The 8,564-nt window shown below is 37.4% G+C and overlaps 1 pseudogene; it reads left to right on the forward strand.

Moving 5' to 3' along the window:
• LOC118857579 overlaps positions 1 to 8,292 on the forward strand; it is a 129,964-nt pseudogene extending 121,672 nt beyond the window's left edge.
• The last annotated feature ends 272 nt before the right edge of the window (positions 8,293 to 8,564 follow it).

Here is an 8,564-nt window from a genome sequence, read left to right on the forward strand (position 1 = left end):
AGTCCTCAGGCTCCAGAATGTGTACTTCCTGAAATATAAGAATGCCAGTGAGGCCTAACTTATCATCCAGGGACCTGTCCAACTGAAGAACACTGACCACAATGGCAGCAGTACTCTCAACCCGACACTGATAAATATACCATCTATTTTCTTTAACTGTTTTAACTAGAATAAATATCATGAGGATTGTTCCTGTAAACACCTGAATTCTACATAGAATCAGATGTGTTCTCTCCATATTGAATTACTCTCTTGTGTCACCTAGAATTCCCCAGTTCCTCAGCCTCCAGTTCACACAAGCCCCAGGAGGCACTATATTGTCAGTGGCTGAGGGCTGAGAATATCTTTTCTCTACTCCTTTCTTCTCTTCTAAACTTTGTACCCATATCTTCTCTGTGCCATACTATTATGAAGTAACATTACAAACCAATGGCCTTCCCAGCAATTAGTGTTGTGTAAGACAGAGGTTTGTGAGACAGCATCTAGGAATTATATATATATACATAAATATATATAGGTATATGTATGCTGACTGTGTATATATGTATGTGTGTACATATACGCATATATATATAAAAATGCATTTCAATATAATTTCCTTTGTAATCCTATATGTTTTATGCATTTTAAATTATTCAGAAACCGAGTCTGTAGGCTTCACCATATGACACAAAAAGGATAAAAATCCATGATTTAGGGCTATAATTTATAGGTTCAATCAAGGGAGCTGGTGTTAAAGTACGGGGATTGCTATTTTTTCCACTATAGGAAAAAAAAGATTGGACCCTACAGTTACATAGGGCTTTATGAGCTGCTGAAAAATCATTTAACTGGGAGTAACTGAAGTAGTAAATGTGGGAAGAAGGCAGAAGAAACTACTTTATGTCCATACTCAGACACTGTGCACTCATTGGTGTGAAAGGAAGAAATGATCCCATGTGTATCTATGGCTTTATGATGCCTCTAGGTGCCATTACACTGCAAGTGACTTGAAACTTGTTTAGGAGATAGGAAGTGTATGTAATTTCAAACAAGTTTACATAGATATGCTTTATCTCTGAATATTATTTTGTTTCTGTTATAGGAGAATTAAAGCTCCATGAGGGCAAGGACATATATTTTTATTATATTATTATGTAATTATATATTGTTGTATAACATATAATTATAATATAATGCTATCACATATATACATTTTAATTATCTATTTATTAATTATATAATACAATTATTATTATATTTCTATTCCCAGCACTATGTTAGGTGCTTGTTGATAAATACCTGTTGATCGATTGATACATACCAAGAATCGTGCTAAATGCTCAAGCCCTTTTTAATAAAAGGTATCATTTGTAATATATCATAGTAGAATATTCTTTAGAGTAACATACTCTCATTTTCACATTATCCTCAACTATAAAAGAAGCCAGTTCTGGAAAAAGAAACTGAAAAAAGTAATTGGATTATTGAATTGGAATGATTTTCTGGACACTGGTTGGGCCTGCTCCATTTTATCATTGGCACAAAAGAGAATTTGAGAAAACTGTTACCAGCTGTAATGATGCTTGGAATTCACAGAGGAAAACAGCCCTGGAAGTCACAAGTACTTCTCCAGCTCCAGGCTGTATGTAACAGAGTGGAAGTATTTCTTATCTCCAGGATTAATGATAGTTGTGTACCACCAAGGTGACATTATTAGTTGGTAATTCTTGTGAGTCCTTTATTGGAAGGGAGGGGTTATACATTTCTAAGTGTTTTAGAGTGAATATTCCCTTAATTATGATTTAATAGAAAGCTTATTTAGAAAAAATGAAATAATTTTCTCTCTTTCCATATATCTGCAAAGCTCTGCTTCTTTTTCCTCCCTCTCAATTCCTTTGGGGCTTGATTTCTCTCTTCCATGTAAACCTTTGCTGATGTGTTTTAAAGCAGAGTTTTCACCTTGACATTTTCTCAAAGAAGCTTTAAGTGAACTCTCATGATCCATTGTCTGTAACAGGTATACTTTACCTGAGGTCCATAGACCTCCAAGAGGGTTTGTGGTAGATTTTCAGGGGATTCAGGAACTTGGAGGGGAGGGGGGCGGGAAATTACATCTTGAAGCTTTAAGAAAATTCCTGCCTTCTCCTTCCCTGATCCTGGTGATTCAGAGTTGTCATTTGTAGGTAAAATGAAAGCCATTTCACCATCCCCTGAAATTTAGCATTTCCTCCTGCTATGTTTTTTTAAATTATTCTCAGAAGGGGTTTCACCAGGATGCCAAAGTGATCCATGACAAAAGAAATGTTAGAATCCCTGGTCTATAAGAATCCTTTCAGGATATAGCAGGAAAACGGGTACATCTGTAACACTTTTGTTGTTGAGTCATTTCCAGTCGTGTCTGACTCTTTATGACTCCATTTGAGGTTTTCTTGGCAAAGATATTGGAATGTTTTACCATTTCCTTCTCCAGCTCATTTTACAAATAGAGGAACTGAGGCAAACAGGATTAAGCCCAGGGCGACACAGCTAGTAAGTGTCTGAGGCCAGATTTAAACTCAGGAAGATGAGTCTTCCTGACTTGAGGCCCAGCACCCTATATAGACTCTAAATCAGGGTCAAATGGAGAAGATTCTACCAGGTGGGATTAGGTAACTGAGGTTCCCAGGTATTGTCTTCATTATGGATCATCTACTTCTCTGACTGTGCCTTCTGACCCTGAATTATACTCAACATCTAGCTCTCCAGAATATGAGCCTGTGCTCTCTTATGTTCCAGGCCTTGCCTAGATATTTTGTTATTGATTCCTTGTGTTTTTTTTTCCTTGTATTTGTTGTGGCCATTTCCCCTCAGATCCTGAATTTTACGCTTTTGATTTCAGCCTGGCAACTGAACACTACCCCCTTCTCCTAACTGATCTGCATGAGCAGCAACCAGTGTAGATGACCAAGAGGGGGAGGCACCTGTTTGCAAAGTGATTTACAGATATTGTCTCATTTTAACCTCACAACAACCCTGGAAAGCACTATATTATCACTAGCTGTTGTCATATCATCATCGTCATCATCATCATTTAGCTCAAATCCTATCTTCCGCAAGACACTTCTTCTGGTCCCACCACCACCATCCCTCCCCATTTAGTGCCTTTCCTCCGAGCTTACCTTTCATTTAAACTGCATATATCTAGTATGTACATAGTTGTTTACATGTTATCTCCTATTAGAATATAATCTCTTCAAGGAGAGGGACCTTGTTTTTCGCTTTCTTTCTGTATCCAGAATTTTGCATAGTGCCTAGAATATATTAAGTGTTTAATAAATGTTTGACTGACTCCCTTTCACTTCATCAACCATCTTCCATGACGTACATGTTCACTCCATTTCCACCACCCATAAGGATGGTTCTACTTTAGATCTTACTATTACCTGTAGCTATGCTACCTATGTGATTTTGAGTTATAAAACTCTCACTGATCACAATCTCCTATCCTTCCATCTTTCCCTCTGCCTCATTCCTCTTAAACATATCCTTCACTCTAATTGAGATCTCTAGTCTGATTATGCCTTCTTATTCTATTCCATCATCCATGTTTAGACTCACTTTTTTGCTTTCATTGTCTTGACCTTATAGGTAACCAGTTCAACTCTACATTGTCCTCTATCTTTGAATCCTTTACCTAATTTACATGTTATCACTTATATTCTGCATTACCCCTACCATGAGCTATCTCTTCTCTTAACTTGAAAACAACTATGCCAAATGGATCTGGTAGAAACTTTTTTTTTTTTACACAAGGCTGTCACTACTTTTATCTTTCTCTAACTGACCCTAAATCATACTTTGTGAAGTAACGGATTCCAATCTTCTTTTCTTTTTTAAAATCCTTTATACCACTCAATCAGCAGATCTTGCTTTCTACTTTACTGAGAAAATCAGCCTTAAGGTCTCCCTTCTCCCTGACTCTGGACCTCCCAAATCTTTCTACATAATGTCTGACTCTGCCCTTCTTTGCTCCAGGCCTTCAGGAAAGAAATGACCCTTCTTGTCAAGGTCAGTTCTTCTAATTGTGCCCTTGGTCCTACCTTTCCTATATCCCTCAGGTATAGTCCCTTTAATAATTTTGATCATGCTTACTCACTCTTGGTTTCAGTCTCTCTCTTTCTCCCATTTCCTATATTTAATCTCTCTTTATCCATGCCATACCTACATGCTCACATCTCCCCCGTCCTTAAACCATATATATATATATATATATATATGTGTGTGTGTGTGTGTGTGTGTGTGTGTGTGTGTGTACACACACATATATATGTATATATATATATATAATATTAATTATATTATATATATTCTTAGTCCTCACACACATACACACACCACACACACACACACACACACACACACATATATATATATATATAAAAATATATATATATATATACACACCATGCCCATCTTCTCATGGTATAGACTCATATCCTTTTCCCCTTTCACAGACAAACTCTATATCTAATGGTCTTATTTCAGCTCTCATTCTACTGGATCTCTCTATAATTTTTGACAGCTGACTAATTTTTCTTCCTCCCGGATATTTAATCCTCTTTTGGCTCTTGTGACTCATTTCTCTCTTAGACTTCCTTTAATTTGTCTAACTAATTCTTCTAAGTCTCTTTTGCTGGATTAGCATCTGTCTTTCACCCTGAACCCCAGACATCATTCAAGGCCCTATCTTGGGGCCTCTTCTCGTTTCTCCTTACTCTGTTAACTCTCTATATAATTGTGCAGATGAGTCCCAAATCCATATATCTAGGCCTTTTCTCTTTCAGTGATTGAAAGGATTGCACTTTTAATCCTAACCTGTTCATCATCCAAAGAGTGAGGTTTTGATGCACAAGTGACAGTTTTGATATGACTCTCCAAGAAAGAGGCTAATGGAGATTGATCAGGTGATCAAAGTGGCCAACCAAGAAGACATCCTCTACTGACACCCTGGTCTCAGTAAGTGTCATCAAGAAACTGTGGTACATGAATGACAGGGTCCCCCATCTTGTTAAAATTAAAATGAAAAAGTCTTTGCTTTAGCTCTCCCGATGCCTACTAAAAATTCCTAGATCTTTGATTCTTTTTTTTCTTTAGTACTTTAAAAATACTTTCTATTTAGATTGCTACATCTTCCTTTGAAAGACATATCTGTCCTTAGGCTGACTCCTTAAGTTAACATCCATCACATTACAATTTGCATTATATTTATCTATTTGTTTTCTTTACCCTAATTGTTTGTAAGCTCTATAACAGCAAGGACTCTCTGAAAGGAAAAAAAAAATCTTTGTCTCTCTTCTAGAAACTAACCCAATCCACTCTAGGTCCTAGTCACTTCATATTAAATGAAATTTAAATAGTGTTTGCTGAATGAATGAAAGAATGAGTGACTAAGCAGATCAATGTTTTGAGCACCTTACCAAGTGGAATGACCTCCTGGTTTTTCCATGAACAAGACACTCCATATTTCAGCTCCAGGCATTTTCTCTGGCTGAAATGTTCTTGCTCTTCTGCTGTGTCTCCTGACTTCCCCAGCTTCATTTAGGTACCAACTAAAATCCCATCTTTCACTGGAAGCCTTCCCCAACCCTTCTTAATTCTAAAGCTTTCCCTCTGTTAATTATTTCCTGTCCATCTTGTAGATGGCTTTCTTCATATGTATAATATATATGCATATATATGTATGTATGTATGTGTGTGTACATTAGATTGTAACTTCCTTGAGGGCAGGGACTGTCTTTTGCCCATTTTTGTATCTCCAGCACTTTGGTCAGTGCCTGGCACATAGTAGATGCTTCACAAATGTTTATTGATTGATTGATAGATTGGTTGAATGTAAATTCCTGGAAGGAGGGAGAAGAAGCCTTGGAAATGGAGACCCAAGTCAAATATGCTAAATGGTACTCACCTCCCTAAGAAATTCATTCACTTAGAGATTTAGTTCATGGAAATGTGCTTTTTGACTTGCCTTCCCTTCAGCTCTACCACTACTGAAGCTGCTGCCTTCAAAATTAATCATGACTTCTGAATCACCAAGTCCAGACTTCTGCTTAGTCGTCCGACTCTGACCTTTCTGCAGCTTTTAACATTACGGACAATTCTATTTGTTAACATTTTCTCTTCTTTTGTTTTCCACAATACCTAAGTAGTTCATTTTTCTCCTAGTCTATCTTCTCCTCCTAAACATGGGCATCCCCCCAAGCTTCCATACTTAATTTTTCCCTCCCTGCTCTCTTTATACATTATCCCCGGTGAACTCATCCCTTTCTGGGGTCCCAGCTGTAATCTTTATGTGGCTAACTTTCTGTCTTTATACCTCTCTCTCACATTCTGATCCCCTGACTTTAACAGCCTGTTGAACATTACTAAATAGATATCTCATTATCTTAATCTAAACGTGTTTGATCTCAGGCTGACCAAACCTTATTTACCTCTTGGACATGTTTTATCCATTAATACCATCACCAGTTGTCCAAGTTTAAAGCGTGAGATTCGTCTCAGTTCATCTCAGAGTGTGATCTCCATAGGTTCTCTGTGCTCCACAAGTGGTTTTCTTATAGTATTAATGTAGGTAGCATCTCATCACAGGATGCCAGATTTGGAATCAGAAAAAAAATGATCTCAGTTCAAATCCTGCCTCAGACACGTAACTAGCTGTGTGACCCTGAGCAAGTTCCTTAACCTGTGCCAGCCTCAGTTTCTTCATCTGTAAAATGGGGATAATAATAGTTGTAAGTATCAAATGAAATAATATGTATAAACCAAATGTTTGCAAACCTTAAAGTTCCATATAAGTGCTCCCTAATATTATTATCATCATTGTTATATTAATATTACCGTCTCCACATTATATCATCTCCATACTATATTGTTTCCACTCCAGCTATCACCCCTGCCTCCTCCCCACAGGAACCTTGGATTCCACCCCTAGAATCTCCCTGAGATGTGATAGCTAAATTTTTACCTTGTCTTGCCCAGAACCGGGTCTCCATGTCACTTCCCAGTCATCTCCACACCATGCTTCCTGGCTCCTCTCCCTAATAATTCTCTTTCCAGCTCTCCCCACCCCCTTAGAATGTTAGCTCCTTGAGGGCAGGGACTGTTTTGCTTACTTGTTTTTGTATCCCCAGCTCTTAGCACTGCACATGGTGCCCAGTAAACATTTAATGTCTCCTTTCACTCTCTCATTCTTCTTCTTACTCTCTCAATCTGATGACTTGTATTGGTGTCTTTTCAAAATTAGCACCAGTCTTCTCATTGATTCTGGCAAGCTTATTTCACAATGACAAGTATAGATTGTTGGGGAAGGGAGTAACTGGGTTTTTGTTTTATGGGCCGCAGCTGGAGAAAGTTTAAGAGCCACTTGTCTTAAACCTCTAATTAAGAACTGATGGTTTCTATGGTTTCTACTTTTATTGACTGAACAAAGTGATGTTGTGTTGCGTATTGACTGCTTGGCATTTCTTATGCCTGTTCCATGAGAACATTTATGGGGCGCTGATTTTGATCAAGTTTGACACATGACAAAAAGATAACTAGCTCAATGCAGTATTCAAACTTAAAACAAGATAGTGGCCACCGAACCATTTTAAATGGCCCTACCTTCTGGAAATGTGTTGAACAAGATCTATAGTTAGCAGAACCACTGATTCATTTAGTCTTATATTTTTGGGTCATGACTCTGTCTTTAATAAGTATGGATTAAGGACCTACTATGTGCAAGTCACTGTGATAGCCACAGGGGACACAAAGTGGAAAACAAAGTACCTTTATTATGGCCTTTTCATTTTTATAATTTATGTCAAAGGGATTTTTACAATCTTAAGCCTTCTGACATTTGTACAGAATAGGCATCCACAGTCAGGCCTCTGACTAATCCACAGGACTCAAAAGGGGAGATTAGTATTAATGTTACCAGGAAAATTGATTGATGGGTCACCTAAATAGATAGAGCTGGATGAACAGCTTTATCTGAGAGAGAGACAGACAGACAGAGAGGATATCTTTTGATTCCAAGGTTTATGAGAGAGAACACGAGGGGAGAAGAATTCTTATCAAGTGCAAGATCTCATCAAATGCTTCAAAGGACTCTGGCTTTTTTAAGATGGTAAAATGTTGGGAGGAAAATTCACCATTAAAAGAATGCCTCTGCCTACTTATGAAAACCCAGATTTTTATAAAGAATGTAAAATATAATACTTGAAAAGGAGAAAAGACTTAAGAAAACAAATTTATACTAAGAACAGGCTACAGAAGCTCCCTATCAGCATGTAGCAAAATAATTAATTCTGTGTAATTTTTTTGCCAGTTATAATAAGAAAGCAATATCTTTGGTTTGCCCCTAAATATTATGAAAGCATTCATGTTGGCTGAAATAAAAGTATTAAGGAAGGAAGGAAGAAAAAGGAAATAAAAAAGGAAGAAAGGAAAGAAGAAAAGACAGAAAAGAAGAAAGGGAGGAAGGAAAGAAAGAGATGGAGGGAGGAAAGAAGGAAAGAAAAAGAAAGGAAGGAAAGAAAGAAAAGATGGGTGAAGAAAAGGAGGAA

Source organism: Trichosurus vulpecula, chromosome 7 (genome assembly GCF_011100635.1).
Source record: "Trichosurus vulpecula isolate mTriVul1 chromosome 7, mTriVul1.pri, whole genome shotgun sequence".
Taxonomy (NCBI): domain Eukaryota; kingdom Metazoa; phylum Chordata; class Mammalia; order Diprotodontia; family Phalangeridae; genus Trichosurus; species Trichosurus vulpecula.